Source organism: Amblyomma americanum, chromosome 9 (genome assembly GCF_052857255.1).
Source record: "Amblyomma americanum isolate KBUSLIRL-KWMA chromosome 9, ASM5285725v1, whole genome shotgun sequence".
NCBI classification, from domain to species: Eukaryota; Metazoa; Arthropoda; class Arachnida; order Ixodida; family Ixodidae; genus Amblyomma; species Amblyomma americanum.
This window is the reverse complement of record NC_135505.1, coordinates 124,946,980-124,965,244: the sequence shown is the minus strand read 5'-3', so window position 1 is coordinate 124,965,244 and position 18,265 is coordinate 124,946,980. Positions and strand designations below refer to the sequence as shown.

General features: G+C 48.7%; 1 protein-coding gene across 1 annotated transcript in view; it reads left to right on the top strand.

The window, feature by feature from the left end:
* Positions 1–18,265, top strand: part of LOC144105459 (uncharacterized) — a 36,256-nt gene that overhangs the window by 5,587 nt on the left and 12,404 nt on the right. The gene's annotated exons all lie outside the window — the stretch shown is intronic.

Below are 18,265 nucleotides of genomic sequence, written 5' to 3'. Positions count from 1 at the left end.
CGTACTAGGTGGCTATCAGTCCACGGCTGACAGCGACCTTGGTAGCCCATTCAATGACCCGGGTTTGAACTCCCAAGTCTGAGACGCTGGAGTGCCACATTTATACTTTCCAGCGATCGCAGCATGTGCAGCGCTGCCTGGCTGGCGCCAGCGGCTGTAGGCGACGTGGATGAAGCGAGTGCTCTTAGCTCCCTGTCCTGCAGCGCTTTGATTTTGCTTCCATCATTGTACAGTTATCGGCGTCTGCTCGCGATGCGAACGGCGAAAAGGACCGATCGGATTGCAGTGTCGGTGTCCAATGTGGTCGTCGCTGAATCGCATGTTTTTGGCAGTGAGAAGAACTTCATCGCCATACCCGGCCCCAAAAATGTGGCGCTCCAGTGGCAAGGCGAGAAAATGACTGCCGAAGAAAATAGGAGCAAAAGAATCGCAAACCGGAAGAGCGCGAATGTCTCTGATGGCGACTGGCACATGGCGTAGAATGGATCTTTGGCCACGCACTCCGCTGTTCGCATTTGATCTGACGCCGATAGTACATCAACTAAGTGCTGTGTATAGTGCGTCCTGTTGTGTGAGGCACTGGTCATCATTTATGCGCCGTTAGCTATGTCTCAAGGCATATTTGCAGTATTATCACGTGAAAAGGCGAACTGAGACACACGCAGTAGGGCTAAGAAACAGACGAACACAGCGCTGACATTGTGTTAAGCAGCGCTGTGTTAGTCTGATTCTTCATCCTACTGTGTGTCTCAGTTCAGACTGTTCACCTGAAGTTTAGCTTTACTTAAGAACACTTACCACAAGCACATTTCTTGGTCAGAAAGAACTTAGGAACTTTTTAGTTATCAGCAGTGCGCCGCATAATATCCACTGTGCAAGTGCGTGTGTTACATGTATTTGACATATTTCAAACCGGTGACCAGCATAGGCGCATTTGTGTTGGGCATGTATCGGAACGTTATTTTAACATCCACGTAAAGCATCCGGCCTTCGTAACGTCACAAAAAGTAAAGTCTTCTCAAGAATGCATAGCGTTGCGAGCGCTTGACACTCATGTGATATTTCGTTTACACGTTTATAATACTGTAGGCTATGGTAATCGTAAACGCTAAGTTTAATGAGAGTGAATGATAACCTATCGACAAAGGCAAGAATGCGAAGATAAATCGACAAAGGCAGGAATGCAAAGCCGAGAGCGGGTAGCAGATTTTCTCTGGAATTAACGCAATGAATTTCAAGTGAACGAAAGTGTAGTAGATGGCCAAGAGATCAGCTCGACGGGTGAAGTTAGAATGATGGGGAAAGGTGGCAGAAGTTACCAAATGGTGGACCTAATTAGAGAAATATAGGAAAGAGATTTGTCCTTTAGTATGCGCAGATAATCTCGTAATTGTGATGATAACTCTGGTCTCGAAATAAAACGTAAAACGAAGATAAATAATTTAAATTCCTTTTCCAGTCATTTATGAATTCGGATAAATCAATGTTTTCGAACCCGCTAAGTCAGCAGCACACGCTTAAGTTGCTCCTTGGTGTTCAGATATTAATATACGTTAAGTCAAGAAGTATGGCTGATGAACAAAAGCGTGAGATAAATTTGCGCTTAAGCTCAAAAAATGAAAAATCATTGGTTGAAAATAAATCGTTTGCTGCGATTATTTAGACTACTGGGCTAGTTACTCATAGCAAATGAAGAGGGAAGATTAAAACATTAATTTAAAGATTGTACACAGAATCAGGAAAGATGCTGCATCGGAACCAAGGCGGTTAGTCCAGGGTTTCGAATAGTCGAGTGGGTTACTCAGCCCGGTGAGCCAGCAGTCGGTTGTGGTTCCTCTCAGACAGCGTAAAAATACGATCTCAGTCTGAATGGCGTGGGTTCCAAATATTAGAGACGGGTTAAAAATTATAAACGCTCGTTCTGCTTTACTTGTGTCTTTTGTAGCGCTAGCTGTTAAAGCAAACTTGCGCAGCTTTTGCTGAACGCCAACGACTGCGGAGTCGACACACGGGAAAGCCAAAGGTCTGCAATCTCATCTCATGGAAACATTTCGCAAACACTGTACGCAGTGTTGGCAATGCCTGTAGTCAACTTGTCTCAGGTAAAGAACTCGCATGCGCTAGAGTTAACCAGTATTTACAAGAGATGCGGTTTGGATGCCTCCGGGTTAATAATAAATTTTCCTTTGTGTGCGCTGTAGTCGCGCCGCACATGAGCTCATTTGAATTTAGCCAACTTCGGAATGCGACTTCCGCGGCCTGAATTCTATCACGGCACATCAGGTTTAAGTGCAGACGCCTTTGCCACTGACAATCGTGATACATGTATGATAAATTGTTTAATGCGTAAGAAGAAGATGAGGACGACTGAGCACTGCCGCGCTTCGTCGTCATCAGTGGTGCCTAGGAGTCTTGTGGTGGAAGTGCTGCCTCCGGCTGGCTTTTCTGTCTTTCAGTGCCCTGACTGGTGCCTGCATGGTTCACGTGACTTATCAATAAATCCACTCTTAACTTCGTTGAGTTACCACTATCGTCACCTGCGACATCACCCTGGAACTCCGCATTCGCACGGTCTCGATTCCCATGGCGGCAACGAACCAGGAGCCTCCGGCCACGCTTCCGCCTGCCACTTGCTTTGGCTAATAGCGTCCACGCGACGTCGGTATTTGCAGTGGCAGCTGCGACCAAGATATAGAGGACTGGTTGTCCGCCTACAGACGTGTGAGCAGGCACAAAAAGTGGGATGACGCTCTTGAGCTTCACAATTCTACTTAACTGACATCGCCAATCTGTGGTGTCGCAACAGCGAGTTGGTCATCACCACATGGCCCGCATCGAAGACCTCCTTTGCGGAAATACTCGGACGTCCTGCCGTTAGCAAACTTCGTGGTAAGCGGCGTGTACGCTCTCGAGAGCAGGAGGTAGGAGAAAGCTTCACAGGTTAATCGAGGACATCGTGGACTTAAGCAAACGCATTAACCCGATTATGGCGGAAGAAGATAAGATTTGGACGTCTTGAAGGGCACTGACGACGGCGTCTTCAACATGCTCATAGCAGAGTTTGACTACCATCGCTACGGTGTACCAACTCTGCCAGAGCTTCGACGCGCTGTGCCAGCAGCGTCTTTTGGTTCGCCACCCGGTGGACGCGTCTTTCACAGTACTGGCCCCAGAAATGGAGCCTTCTGACTCTCCACTGAAATCAAGCAGTTTCTCCGCCTCGTCGCCGCTCCCTTTCGTCCATGCGCCCCGAATCCCTCTGGCGAGCCGGGAAACTAACCGCCGCACTTCCCGAGGCCCGTACTAGTCGAACGTCAATGTCCTCTTTTCTTGTAAAACTTTATTGCCGTTATCTTTGACTGTGTTTCGAAGCTGGCCCTCGTAGGCATTGGTGTCACCGTATCCCTTTTTGGTCAAGAAACCTCTCGCTCTCCGCAAGGTGGTGACCCCTCTTACCGGCCTGCCCCTGTGTACCGCCCTCGCACAGCATCGCCACCGCACGAGCTATATATGCTCACGCTGTATATTTTATTGAATCCAGTCCTCCTCACTACTTCTTCGACCTCTATAACGGCTTGGATTTCCTGTCCCAAAATCACGCCTTATTGATTGCGCCCGTCGTCAGGTCGCACTCGCCGTGCCGTGTGTTCTCCCATCCGATACCGTACTTCACTAGACGGGTTCTCGTTCTGAACCCTAACTGCTCGTTACTCAGGACACGACTATGCCACCCGACAGCACTGCTCCCGTTCCTCTTTGTGACGCTTCTGCCACCGACACAACCGTTCTGTTTTAGTGTTGTGTTTTTGTCAATCTTTGTCTGAAGCTTGTTTTATGACAGGCTGCTGACCTGTCCACCGTACGGTGGGCAGCCTGCCCACCAGGTCAGGCGGCAGCCAATTTAAATGTGAGATGCTGCTCGGGAAAAGCAACCTGGGTCGCAGTCCAACCTAAGCAACCCATGTCCCACTGATGGCAACATATGCTATTGTCGCAAATGGGTTACAGAATCAAAAAGGCTAGGCACAGGCCGCAAGAAATCAAGCAGTGTCCCAGCTGCCGAGAGCACGCACATCTCACTTCTTTGTCCTCAAGGCGCCGCCCAGGGACACCTGGCGGCATAATTCCCATTTCCCATCAAAAAAAGGAAGAAAAAACGTGGGCGCACATGGAGCGAACGAGGTGCCCGTTACTGCGTAAAGTACGGCTTCATACGCAGTACGTGCACGACCTCAGGCTGCGGTCGACGGCGCGAACTGGGCAGAGTGACATCGGGGAGGACTTCATACGTCACACCCGTGATGCGGCACAGCACTGTGTATGGTCCAAAGTAGGGGCTTAGGAGCTTCTCCAACAGGCCGGGGCGACGTACCAGGGTCCATACCCACACTTTTTCGTCGGGGTGGTACTCGACGTGGCGATGTCGTTGGTTGTAGCGTTCTGCATCCGTTCCCTGCTGCCGGCGGATATGCATACGGGCCAGTTGGCGGGCTTCCTCAGCGTGCCGGGTAAATTCCTCGGCGTCTGGCTTGAGCGCCTGGTAGTCAGGGGGGCACGGAAGCATGGCGTCGAGCACCGTTTGGACATCACGCCCGTAGACGAGGCGAAACGGCGTAAATCGAGTCGTTTACTGAATCGCCGTGTTGTAGGCAAACGTAACATATGAGAGGATTCCGTCCCAAGTCTTGTGCTGTACGTCGACGTACACTGCGAGCATGGCCGCTAAGGTTTTGTTGAGGCGCTCCGTGAGCCCGTTTGACTGCGGGTGGTATGCAGTAGTCTTGCGGTGGTTCGTGTGACTCAGCTGAAACACCTCGTGCATGAGTTGCGCTGTAAACGCGGTGCCCCTATCGATGATGACGGAGGACGGGGCGCCACGTCGTAAAACAATGTGGTGTATGAAGAAGCGCGCAATTTCAGAGGGTGTTCTGCGCGGCACCGCCTGGGTTTTCGCAAAGCGCGGCATATAATCAGTCGCAACTATAATCCACTTATTGCCAGAAGACGACACAGGGAATGGGCCCAGAAGATCAATGCCGACTTGGTCAAAAGGTGTGCGAGGAGGCGCAATTGGTTGGAGCAAACCTGCGGGCTTGAGCCGTGGCGACTTACGACGCTGGCACTCATGGCAACCTCTTACGTAGCGGCGGATAGTCTGTGCAAGTTTAGCCCAATAATAGCCTTGACGCACTCGAGCGAGCGTACGTGCAAATCCCAAGTGGCCAGAGGTGGGCTCATCATGACACGCCGAAAGGATGTCGTCGCGGAGGTCTGATGGCATGACTAGGAGGTAGGGCTGGTCACCGTTGCTGGAGTTTTTCTTGAACAGTACGCCATTGCGAATGCAAAAAGAGGACAAGTGGCGGGAAAAGTGTCGAGGTACGTTGGAAGCATGGATCTCCAGGTGATCCATGACAGTCGCAGGTCAGCGTCAGCACGCTGCTTTGCCACTAAGTCCGATCTGCTGATCGCACCTAGGAAACGATTGTCATCCTCTGCACTCTCATCAGCTTGCTCGACGAGTTCGCGTGAGAGCGTGTCAGCGTCTTCGTGTTTACGTCCGGACTTACAGGTAATTGTGTAATCAAATTCTTGAAGGCGAAGGCTCCAGCGCGCTAGGCGGCCTGATGGGTCCCGGAGATTGGTAAGCCTGCACAAGGAATGGTGGTCGGTGACCACTTTAAAATTGCGACCATAGATATAAGGCCGAAATTTCATCGTGGCCCAGACGACAGCGAGGCACTCCTTTTCTGAGGTGGAGTAGTTGATTTCGGTGCGCTAGAGAGTGGGAATCGCATACGCGATCACACGTTCCACACCTTCTTGATGTTGAACGAGGACGGCACCAAGCCCGATGTTGCTAGCGTCGGTGTGTATCTCGGTAGCAGCCTCCTCATCGAAGTGAGCCAGCACCGGGGGAGTGCCGCAGTTGGCGCAGCTCTGTGAAAGGAGCCTGTTTCTCGGCAGTCCATACGAACTGTGCCGCCAGGTGTGCCCGGGTGGCGCTATAGAACATGCCTTATGACACTGCATCACTACTCATCTACCCACCGTGTGGTTTACTTCACAAGGTATAGCTGGTGGAAACCAGGCAAGAACTAGGGGCGCTAGTTAGGCGGCACCCCTCCTAACTGCGCCGAGCTAAGCGGAATGAGCAGCAGCGGTTAAGAGGAAACGTGATTCGAATGATTCTGGCAAAGTAGCTAAACAGAAGAAATAGGGTTGGTAATTAGGTGGTTGCCTGGTACCATTTAGTAGGTCGTAGCTCCAAGAGACAAGTGACGTCATATTATTGCACGTATCCGCACTCTTCCATATTGCATATCTTCTGCGGCCCTACCTTGGCTCCACATCCTCGGTTATTCCTGTGTCAAGCACCCATTTCTAAGCCCGCGACGGTCTTTTTTACCACCGCAACTACAACTATGACCGCAGAAATGACCACTTCTGGCTTGGTTGGTTTATGCGGTTTAACGTCTCAAAGTGACTCAGGATATGAGGGGCGGCGTAATGGAGGGCTTCGAAAATTTCGGTCACCCGGGGTTCTTCAATGTGCACTGACATCGCACAGTACACAGTCTACTAGCATTTCGCCTGCATCGAATTGCGACCGTAGTGGCCGGGATCGAGCCCGCGTCCTTTGTGCCAGCAGCCGAGCACCATAACCATTGAGCCACCGCGGCGGCCAAAAATAGCTACTTCTCATTCGAAGCCATCTCCGCTCCGAAGTTTGTGCCCATCACCAGGCGGACCCGCAAAGCGCTCACGCTGGTGCCCTGAAAAGCTGTCATCGGCTTCATCAGCGTTACTACTGGCGTGATAAGTATAATTTTGTCCAGTGCTTTCTTCGTTTGTGCCCCGCCTATCAGCAAAAGAAGACATCATCTTGTCGCTTGGCCGGCCCACCGCAGCCTCTACCATGCCCTTCTCGCCCTGTCTATTGCACTGGCCCCGACCATTATGACCCGCTTTCCTGCCAGGAACCGATGGGTAATCGTCGCCGTCGATCACCAGACTTGGAGGACATACCTACACGTCCCGCGGCGGCACGGGCGACGCGGCATAGGCACACATCTCACAGCGAAGTGGGATGCGTGACGCATCCTGTGACGTCGAGTACTTTATTTTGCACATCTTGTTCCGTCACGGAGCACCTCGGCAGCTCCTGAGTGGCAAAGGCGCGTGCCTTTCTGTCAGAGGTATTTCAAGAACTCTTCTCATCATGCATATCTGTTCACCGTGCCACAACAGCTCACTATCCGCAAAAAAACGGTCTCACAGAGTGTTTCAACTGCTCTGTGGGTGTTAAGCTCCCAAAGTGTGTTACGTCTGACCTTCCAACTGGGATCAGGTGATGCCGTTTTGTTTCTTTTTCTTAAAATACAGGGCATAAATCGATGACAAGTTTCTCCACCTTCTTCTTCTTATACTGCCGTAAACCATCCTGCGACCTTCACAGGATATTGCCAATATTTCGATATGAGCCAAATAACTGTGCTCTAGAAACCGATAACTGGCAAGTCGATAAGTGAAAAACAGAACCCAGTGACGCTTAGAGAACTGGCCTTCGCATGTCAGAAATCAGCCACCGCCGTAGTGTTTTTTCACCTTCTATAGAGAAAGGAGAGCACCCATGAAGTTCACTGATAGCACCTGTCATTTACTTATTCCGGCTGACTGGGCAACGCCGGTGCATTTCTCAATAAAACCTCGTTTCTCCGTTCTGATTCATGCCGTGTTCCTTATTACTTCGATTGGCGCGGATTTCAGCAAAGACTCTGCGTGTTTGAGTTGAAAATACACCCCAGTATCCTATCCAGAAAGTACTTTAGCGGTAGTGCATAAAACTCCGCGCTATTTAGTGAAGCACCAGGGCCGCGGTTTTACTTACACCAAGAATTTTAGCATAGCCCTTAACGCTACAGGCTTGCGTGGCGTGCCGGCTGCTAGCACCATCTGGCACCGTCAAGGCGACCTTCGCATGCACACTGCCATGTTCTCCATACAGTTAGCGGTAGTGCTTCTTTCTACCTTAAAGGTCTCTATTAATTTGTGCATGCCTCTGCGCAGCAGCATACAACCAATGGTGGTAGTACTAGTTATGGCTGAGTTTATTACTGCAGTTAGCGGGGAGAAACACGTTCTTTAAACTTGCACGCAGATGCCTTGCGTGAAAGCTAATGAGATGAAGAGTCCTTCAATGCTAAAAACTGTCTCCTGGGAAATATCGCAACTCGGCTTTTTTGTCACACATCTTACTCCTACTGCAAGCAATTTGAGCGGACGCGCTGCTTTCGAGTTGAACCTGTAGCTCACACGATTTTTCGTTCGACAATTGACAACATTTGATTAAAATCTTGCAGCAACAGAACACGAAAAAAGGGAATAGTTTGTCGAAAGTGTAAAGAAAATGCGGCAGTCAAACATGTTTGCTCAAGAGGAAAGAGGTATTTCCTTTGTTTATCGCATCTTTGTGCGGTCGGCGGCATGCACTATTGTCACAGTGCCAATGTTCAATTAATGCAGCAACGTCCGCAACAATGCAGAATTTGAAGCTGTTGGCGTAGCTATGAAATAGAAAGCGCTTTGCGCAGTGAAAGCCAGCAGCTGAGGAATTTGGCGTCCAACTGCCGGCACTGATTTTACATAGTTCTCAAGGAAGAGAAAACATGCTCTAAGCGAGCAGCTCCATCATAGAAAGGCCACCAGGCGCATCTGTCTCCCAATATACTGTAAACATACGAACAGCGAATAGCAAAGAACAAGGTCAACACTCGGTGCTCGGTTCTAGAGTGCTCTATGCTGCTGCCTTTGTGGAAGTTCAGCAAGATTTCTTCGCTTTCAGCAAACATTTTGGGGGTGTTCGAAAAGCCCGAAATTAAACGAAAAATTCACGCGCTGTTCGAAAAACCAATTTACAAAGTGCCGTCGTAAACAGTGTGATCGATCTCGTACAAATATTCTACTGCTGAGAAGAGTGGACTAGCCAAAACAGCGTTTGATAGTTAAGGCCGATTTCGCTCTTTCGGCACTTGCAGCTCGCCTCGAAAAGAACCCAAGATCAGCAGCCTGTGTTGTCTGCCGACGGTTGCGAAATCTCAGCACTGCAAAGCCAAAGGCCTGTAAACTGCGCGGACGGAAACATTGAGCAATCACTGTATGTTGGATTAGCAGTCCCCTTGTCAACTTGTCCCACGAAAAGAACACTTATGAACTGAAACTTAGCGTGGGTTACAAGAGGTGCCATATTGCATGGCTGCGAGTTAACACACTTCATGTCCTTTACGTGCGCAAACGTCGTGCCGCGTATTGCTTTAATTAAAATGTGGTCTGCATTTAAATGCTGCAGCCATGGCCTGGATTCTGTCTCAGGACTGCAGACTTAAGGGCGGATGCAGTTATCACTGAGGCTTGTGATTGATGTTGGATATATTGTTGAATGAAATGATTTAAATTCTTGCTGTGCACTCTATCAAATACAATGCACTGTGCTCCGTGCAAGTGATTTCCGTAGAAAACGCCACACAAATCAAAAGTCACCGTTTAAAGAGTTTATTTTAGAGAGCTTGTGGTAGATCTTTGGACAAACTCCACACCAACCGACAGTATTGACGGACGTAAGGTATTTTCATTATGAGACTGATTTCTGTGAAGTACTTCGTGTAAAAATCATGTTTTATATTAGTTCACCGGTGCGCAGAGAGGAGCAACGACATTTTCAAAGCATATTTCGAAAAAGCCTATTTGGCTATGAATGAAGACCTTTTGTTTCTGCGGCCACACTTTTTCAGGAAGCCCTGTGTCTTTGTCTTCCAGTACAATCACAAAAATTCTAATTCTCGTGCCTGCGACTAAACCTTTATTTCATAATAAAGTTGTCTGGGGCTACTAAATTCTCGAACTATTCAGGGTTGAGCTCAAGCATACAAACATTCCGTGTGCGCCCTGTGAACCATCAAAGTAATGGCCTTAGAAGACGTGCAAACTCATCTCTCGTTCCTCTGTTCCCTTTTTTTTGTCTCTTTGTTCGCCTTCCTCATGCAGGGTGGCATATTGGGAAATCCCTTGCTAACATTGCTGCCTTCCCGTTCTACTCTTTCTCTCCTCACCATAGCTGTAATCTTAAATTCGCCCTTTATTCAGACATAAAATCTTCGTTCACACGTGGAGCATTGAGAACTGCGGGAAATGTAGAAAGAGATTCGGCAATAATAATACACACCGATTTCTTTTAGGAGATCTATCTGTTTTTGAAATTGTGAACAAAATTTCCGGCTGTCTTCGCTAGTGTGTTTTAGAAACGATCGCTCATACAGGATTGCAGCAAAATAATACAAGGTTTAGAAGACTGTACAGATGAGTTCGTGTTTGAAAAAAACCTCTCAGTGGGGTGCTTGTTGTTACATTTCGGTAGACAAGAAGCTGGTTGCCAGAGCACTGAGCAGTAGCGCGTATACCGATACAGTAGTCTGCCTCTCTTCTGAATGCATACAGATGTACATTCTAGTACATATCTAATAAACATATAGGTTTGACGCATGTATCTACTCATGTCATAGGACGTTTAGGCATAACCTATTATCATACTGTCACGCATTAGTGACTACAGTCCAGCGAGCAAGAAGACAGAGAGAAGGCTTTCAAACAAAACTGTTTATGGGGCTGGCCCGCGCCCACAAAGAACTCGGCGGCGGCCAAAGCAACGATCGTGCACGGGGGTCGTCGAACAGAATGCCTGCCGTTCTTGGCGGCACTCAATTTAAAGCTGACAGGGGACTCCGAGATAAGCAACCAAAAGCAACTAAAAAATCTGAAAAAATGAAAAGATTGCTCGCTGCCATGATCAATCCAGATACGTCTGGCAGCATTTCGCGTCACAACCAAAACGATAAAGCCGCCTACCAGCGGCTTTGAGCGTAAACGGACGAATAGCGCAAAGATGTGCGGCAATACATTCTAGAGTGTAGGCAAGATATATAGGTGAGGACATTGTGTGGGCGACGCACTGGCCCTAAGCGACCAGATAAAGTACCAGCCGCGTCATCTGCGCCGCTGATCGCAGCGTCAGTGTCGATGAAGCGGTGAAGCTTTGCCGGAAGAAAAAAAAACATAAATGAGCTGTCTCGTGTCTATATCAACCATGCAGATACCGTAGGGCTCGTTTACGTCACAAAAGCCGTTCGCATGGAACGAACTGTTCCTTGCGCTGTCACGCAGCATCGTCGTGGCACTTTAAGCAAGATCAGTGCGGTCTATGGCGGTGCAATTTTAAGCCAACTAACGCACGAACCAACGAGCCAAAGGTCAAGAGAACAAAAAAGACGAGCGATGGTTACATGCTCGGTTATCAAGGCACCCGCACTTATTCATGTAGCAGGTTAAAAAAAACCCGCCAAAACTCATCGCCTTCTACGCCTTCATTTCAACCAGCGCGAAGCCGCTGCTTCACAGAATTACAGTTAGCAACAAAGCGGCACAGTATCAAAGCGGCATAACTGTTTTCTTATTTTCATCGGCAACAGCCTTCGGGAAAATGGCGTTCACCAAGCGCGCATTCCCCATAGAAAAGCATTGCCTCGCACTACGGCCCAGGCCGCCGAGCGAACAGCCATCTCGTGGCACTTATGGAAATTAGGGAGCTTTATCTGGGAGCGGCGAGGGCTGCTATGTACTCACCTAATATCTTCCACCGCGGTGTAAGCTCACTTGAAAATTAGGACCAGTAGCGTGCTTGTCGTGCTTTCAGTGATCTCGTCTCTATTTCTCCGTCTCCACACCGACCGAAATCGCTATCACGAATCCTGCGGGCTCCCTGGCGTCGCCCATTATGAAGGTGTTATTATGAAATGATTTTTACAACAATGCACATATTTCGAGCAGGAGGCGGAGCCAGACATTTCTTGCCACAATACTGTGCCCGTGTTATAGTATTTGTGGGCGGAGTGCAAATTGCAGAGGTACCAGGTTCGAAATTATTGCGCTGGTCCAGGTCCAGCATTATCTTGGTACCCATCACTTCCTTGCCGTTCATATCTGCCGTCGCCTTGCCAGTGTACACTATCAAATTGAAGATCTAGCCGCTGGAGGATTCGCACAGTAAACCATTTTCAGGCCAAACCTTGCACGCTTTAGTGGAAGATATTGTTTCCATGCTAATCTTCCCTTGTACAGCAAGAGGCTCTCATAAACGGACACATTCTGTTCTGGCACGTAGGATGCAAGTAAGGCGTCGTTCAAGCTTGAGACCACGGGCCACAACTTCCGAAGCCTGTTGTGCGGGTGGGTCACTTCATCCACGGTTTTCATGTCAGTGAACTTCCAAAACTTCTTTTGTAGACCAGTAGGTCCCCACTTGAGGTTTACAAACAGTACCTTGCAATATTATCAGTGCAGAGAAGACCATGATCTCATCGCGGTCAGCAAGTTTACATGCAGAACCCCGAGCAACAAAGTACTGCACCGCGTAGCCGTTCGTCTCTGTGACGATTGCGACAATGATGTGCCAGTCGAAAAATATCTGAAACCAGCCGAGAATGTCGTGCTCGTCAGTGGGCTGCCGCAAGATCCAAGGCACTAAGAAAAATGGAAAAGTGGAGGAGTAGGCGGCTGGTTTTTCGTGCTCACACGCTGCCACACACGTGCACTAAGCAGCGACTCACCCTCGTCGTCGTCCTGCTGCAGATCATAGACAAAATATTAACCGACGTACCCAGATGCGGCGAACGCATAATCATGGCCCTAGACATAAAGGGAGCTTTTGAGAACTTTAGCCACGAAGCCATAAAAACAGACCTGAACGATTTGAACTGCGGGAAAAGAATCTACGAATACGTAAGAGCTTTCTTCACAAATAGAACGGCTACAATAGGGCTCGGGGAAGTCAGGTCCAAGAGCTTTCAAACACCCGATAAGGGAAAACCGCAAGGGTCGTTGATTTCACCCATACTCTTTAACACGTACAGCAATGGTTAAACTGGCTAGAAGCATAAGGCATGCAATGTACGCGGATGGCATCACTGTGTGGGTCACGGAGGGCTCACTCAGTGAAAAGGGATGGTGAACACCTATCGTTAGGGCGTTAGGGATGGTGAACACCTATCGGGAGCTTCGCGAGGCGCATCTCGTTAACGAATACACGCGTCTCGCGCAGACCGTGTCCGGTCGCCGCCTATTAGACCGGTTACATACCAAACATGACCACCATACGATGGAAAGGGTTCGAGTGCCCGAACTGCGGAGAAGCGCGCTCTACATTCGACCCCTTCCGACTGGGATGAACAAGGAGGACCATAATGGCCGGCGGCAGGTGCGGGCGGATGCCCTGCACTGCCACTATGGCTCAAAGAAACACGTCTTCTACGTTGACATTGCAAGCCCCTACCACTCCAGGGGGGGGGGGGAGGGGATGGTGGTACACGACTCCAGTAATACACGAGTGAAAACAGGTGGATGGCCTCTCGTTCAGAGCGCCCAGCTCTACTCATGCGGAAGAGGTAGCGATCGCCCTCGCAGTCTCCCATCCCAACTCTAAATTCATCCTCACAGATTCTCGCGGAGCCTGTCGTAACTTTGAGTTCGGTTGGATCACTCCACTTGCTCACCAGATTCTTCACCAGAGTACTCGCGACTGCGATCCAACTCATCGCTCAATCATATGGGTCCCAGGCCACCAAGGCATGCGAGGTAACGAAGCCGCCCATGAGGCAGCCCGCGCACTCAGTTACCGGGCACCAGGCCTTCCTTGGGAGCACTTTAACCGAGACCCTAGCCCTCTTTCTGTTAAAGACATTACTGAGCACTACCATGTCGAACACTGGCGCTACCCGGTTTCTATGAAGGGACTGGGTAAAGCTGGCGGACGAACTCTCCTTAGGCTCTTGACCAACACCCTGTTGTGCCCGACGGTTCTCAAGCACTTTGACTGCTCTTTTGGCGGCCGCTGCTCATTCTGTGGGCAGGTGGCCGACATCTTTCACATGGTTTGGGCATGCACGCAAAGTCCTTCTCTCCCACCCTTAACACCTTACCTTGTCCGAGAGGACTGGGAGGCGGCTCTGCTCGGCTGCCAGGAACTATCGACACAACAGGCCCTGGTTTGGCGGACCTGCGCAGCGGTCAGGATCAAGCAGGGTCCCGGAACGAGGAACTCAGCCTTTTATTGTAACGGGCCAGAGCCACTAGGGGCCTCTCCCTGAGTACCTCTCTTTATATATTGATGAATAAATACTTTTCACCACCACCACCACCGCCACCACCACCAACCCTCCGCTGGGACTGGTGCAGTGGACGGAGAAGGTTGCTATTAGACATGGGCTGCCGGCCACCACCCACAACCAGGAGCAAGCCCACCTTTAAAATTTTGAAGCATAAACGCTCTACCAATATTATAGTTTTTCACCACAACCACCACCGCCACCGCCATGTGTCACATCTCGGTGGACACCTGAACCGCGCCGTAAGAGAATAACTGAGAGAACAAAGGAAGAAAGAAAGATGCCTTAATAGAGGCCTCCAAAATAATTTCTTCCACCTGGGGATCTTTACCGTGCACTGACATCGCACAGCAAACGGGCGCCTTCGAATTTTTTCTCCATGGAAATGCGGCCGCCGCGGTCGGATTCTCGGGATGAGTAGTCAAGTGCCGCAGCCACTGAGCCACCGCAGCGGGTAAAGATTGTCGTAACAAATATTATTTTCGGTTTAAAAAACATGAAGCCCATGATAGTTCTTAAGCTTTTGTTATTCACTGATTCATGTTTATGCACCGGAACAAAATGGACAAGAGTCAAAGACGTCCACCGTGTCAGTTCGGCACGTCTCCATGTCTGTTCTATGTTTTAGTGCTGCGTGAACAAGATTTGATCTTATTGTCGCCATGATCTTTGAGAATCACGGCATTTGTCAAACGGCTGCAAATCTTCCAGGCAGTGCGAAAAGGCAGGCGTTCTACGATAATATGATTTGTCTCTCTTTCCCGAAATGTTACCACTGGAATTTTTTCAAAGCTGCCATTGTGTGCTGCATTTCGCAAGTTATGAGGCGATCTTTCTCTAACAGCAGATAAATCCCAGGCGTGGTTAACTTTAATGTCACTGGCAATCTTTCAAAAAAATTAGGAACACCTGGCTGCGGAGTCGTCTTAGCAAGCAAGTTTTGTCGCCGGCTACAGTACCAATGTGTTAGCTTGGGCTCGTGTTGCTAATAACAATGCTAAGGATCTCTCAATGCTGCAATGTGAGCTACAATACCTGATGGGGAGCTGCTTACGCAGCTGTGACATCTAAGATCTTTTAAAACGAGGGAGAAGATCGAGAGAATGTGGCGTCAATAATAATAATAATAATTGGTTTTGGGGGGAAAGGAAATGGCGCAGTATCTGTCTCATATATCGTTGGACACCTGAACAGCACCGTAAGGGAAGGGTAAAGGAGGGAGTGAAAGAAGAAAGGAAGAAAGAGGTGCCGTAGTGGAGGGCTCCGGAATAATTTCGACCACCTGGGGATCTTTAACGTGCACAGACATCGCACAGCACACGGGCGCCTTAGCGTTTTTCCTCCATAAAAACGCAGCCGCCGCGGTCGGGTTCGAACCCAGGAACTCCGGATCAGTAGTCGAGCGCCCTAACCACTGAGCCACCGCGGCGGGGCAGGCGTCAAACTGCCGATAGCGTTTACTACTCTGTCTGTCTGCCTGTCTGTTGCCGCCAGGAAGAAAGAAAGGAAGGAAGGAAAGTGCACAGGCCTGCTCACTGGCCTCTGCACTCTTACGGTCCTATTTACACTCTCGATGTAAATAGGACAGTAAAACTCGAAAGCGAGCAGCTCGATGCCAAAAAGGCATTATGCCTAATATGTGTTCAAATTTTTAAAGAAATTAAAAATCAAACGTGGGCAACCCAATTGGCGATAAAAATTGGAAAGAACATTTAGGCTCCGCCTTAAGGGTATGACGCGAAAGCGTAGCAGTTTAGGCTTTCTGTTCTGTGCAAAACCGTTTAAAAAACCATTCGTACCCAGTAGTGAATCGGGAGGGAAAAAACTGTGATTCAACACTCAGTCATTAATGTATGCTTAATTGCAGAGTCATCCTTGTGCAGTGAAGTGGAAATAGCAACATTTTGGAACCTCCTGTGCATTATATAAGCAGCCATTAATTTGAGCCGTGCAGTGCAATCTGAAGCCGCTACAGAAGTAGAAGACGACAGAACGGCATCTCTCATGCTACAGGCTGGGGTTATTATCCTTCAGTCTATAAGGGCAGCCCCGAACTGCCCAATGTTTGTATCTCACGAAATACGAGTGCATATCTGTACCTAATCGGAGGACGGTGGCAAAACGTGCTCTGAACGTAACATAAACTGCACTGCTGCCGAGAAACTTTTCTTCAGAATCGATTTGTGCAACACGACATATGGAAGACGTTGGCTCAATAAAGCATGAGACCAGAAAATTTAAAAAAAAGCCGGCGTGACTTGAACAGTTGCACTATCCGCCTGTCCTTGCCTAAAATTTCCTTTACGTCAGTGATGTGGGTAGAGGCCCTCCTTTTCCTCCTTTATCTATTGTGTCTTTGGCTGGTGCCGGACAATGAAAACGCAGGTAATGAGACATCTGGTGGAGACAGCCGTAATTCTCTTCTCATCGCTGTCCTTATTAACGCATGCAAAACTGCATTGGCCCAAGTGGGCTCACCTGTCGCGGTGGCTCAGTGGTTACGGCAGTCGGCTACTGATCCAGAGTACCCAGGTTCGAACCTAAACACGGCGACTGCTTTTCGATGGAGTCGAAACGCAAAGGCGCCCGTGTGCTGTGCGATGCCAGAGCAGGTTAAATATACCAGGTAGTAGAAATTGTTCTGGAGCCCTCCACTACGGCAGGTTTTCTTCCTTCCTTCTCTCACTTCGATCTTTTTCCCGTCCCTTACGTAGCTGTTCGGGTGTCCACCGAGATGTGAGAGAGATACTGCGCCGTTTCCTCTTTGCAACAACCAATTTTCAATTTTTTTCTTCAAGAGGACTCGGTGTATTCTCGACCTTTTTATTGTCAGAACAAGGAGTTTCAAGATTAACGGGGCGTAAATACGTGGCAAAAGCTTCCTTCCCAGAAAAATTAATAGAAATTTTAGTCGTCTATGATATCAAGAGTCGTATTAGTGGGGCACAACTGTACTTTAGTTTTTTCGTTCCCTAAAGTTATGGTAAAGTATACAAAGAGCTATTGTTAACAGCACAGTTCATGGGGGAAGAAATCGGGCACACCATTTTATCGTCTGCTCGCATTTCTTTCTGAAATTATTTTTCCCAGTGTGCCATAAGCCCCTTAACCATCTGCGCTACGTGGCCAGGAGAAACACAACGATGAAAAACTTTGAGGTTTCTGCATCAGTACCGCAGGGAAAATAGCCGGTTTGATTCGAAAAACTTGTTGCGTCAAAAACTCTGTTTCGATAATAGTGACCACTGCAACGGCTATTTTTAAATCGCGTATTTAGTCACTCCTATATTTCGAGCACGCAAAGAAAACATTTTGTTTTGATACTATTGCAAAGAGTTTGCTATTTGTGCTTATTTTGTTACAATGCTCTGCGTCTTTATCGAATCGAGACGTTCTGCATTCGTTTCTTATGATCGGACGGATGAGAGCCGCTTCCAGAGTGCACTGGCTTCCTCCATAACAGTTTGCGGAAACAAGGCCTCACCTAATCTTATGAAGGTATTAACGGAAAGGAATCTTGGAGAATTGAGGCTGAAGAGGGCGCACGCGCAAACACTCCTTCAACCCTAGGAATACTGGGCAGAAAATCGGTGTGGATGACACAACGTGTCTGAGGCTTTCGGTAACATTAGAGGAAATCTTTGTCACTATACGAGGTGCTCAATTGCATCATCCGGAGGGTTTTGCAGGATGTTTATAGGCTAGATTTTTAAGCAGCCCCAGCATTAATAAGGTAATCAATGAATTCTAAAACGACTAGCCGTCATGAGTGGCGCGGTGTATCTGATTTGGTAGTAGTCATGTAAAGCTGCCTATGAGCGTTACCATAGATACTGCAAACCAGCTACAAGGATGTTCTCGACCATATAGATTGCCGTAATCAATTATTTTTTTTTCAAAAATGCTAACATTGCGCTATCTGTTGAAAATTTAGTGAAAGGATCCCATCACTCAACTTCGAGAGTATTGCCTCCCAGCGCAACGCACGGTCAGTCTTTTTGATGCTCATCAATATTTGAGTTCTGGACGGCAGTCTTGCAGGCATGGTTAAT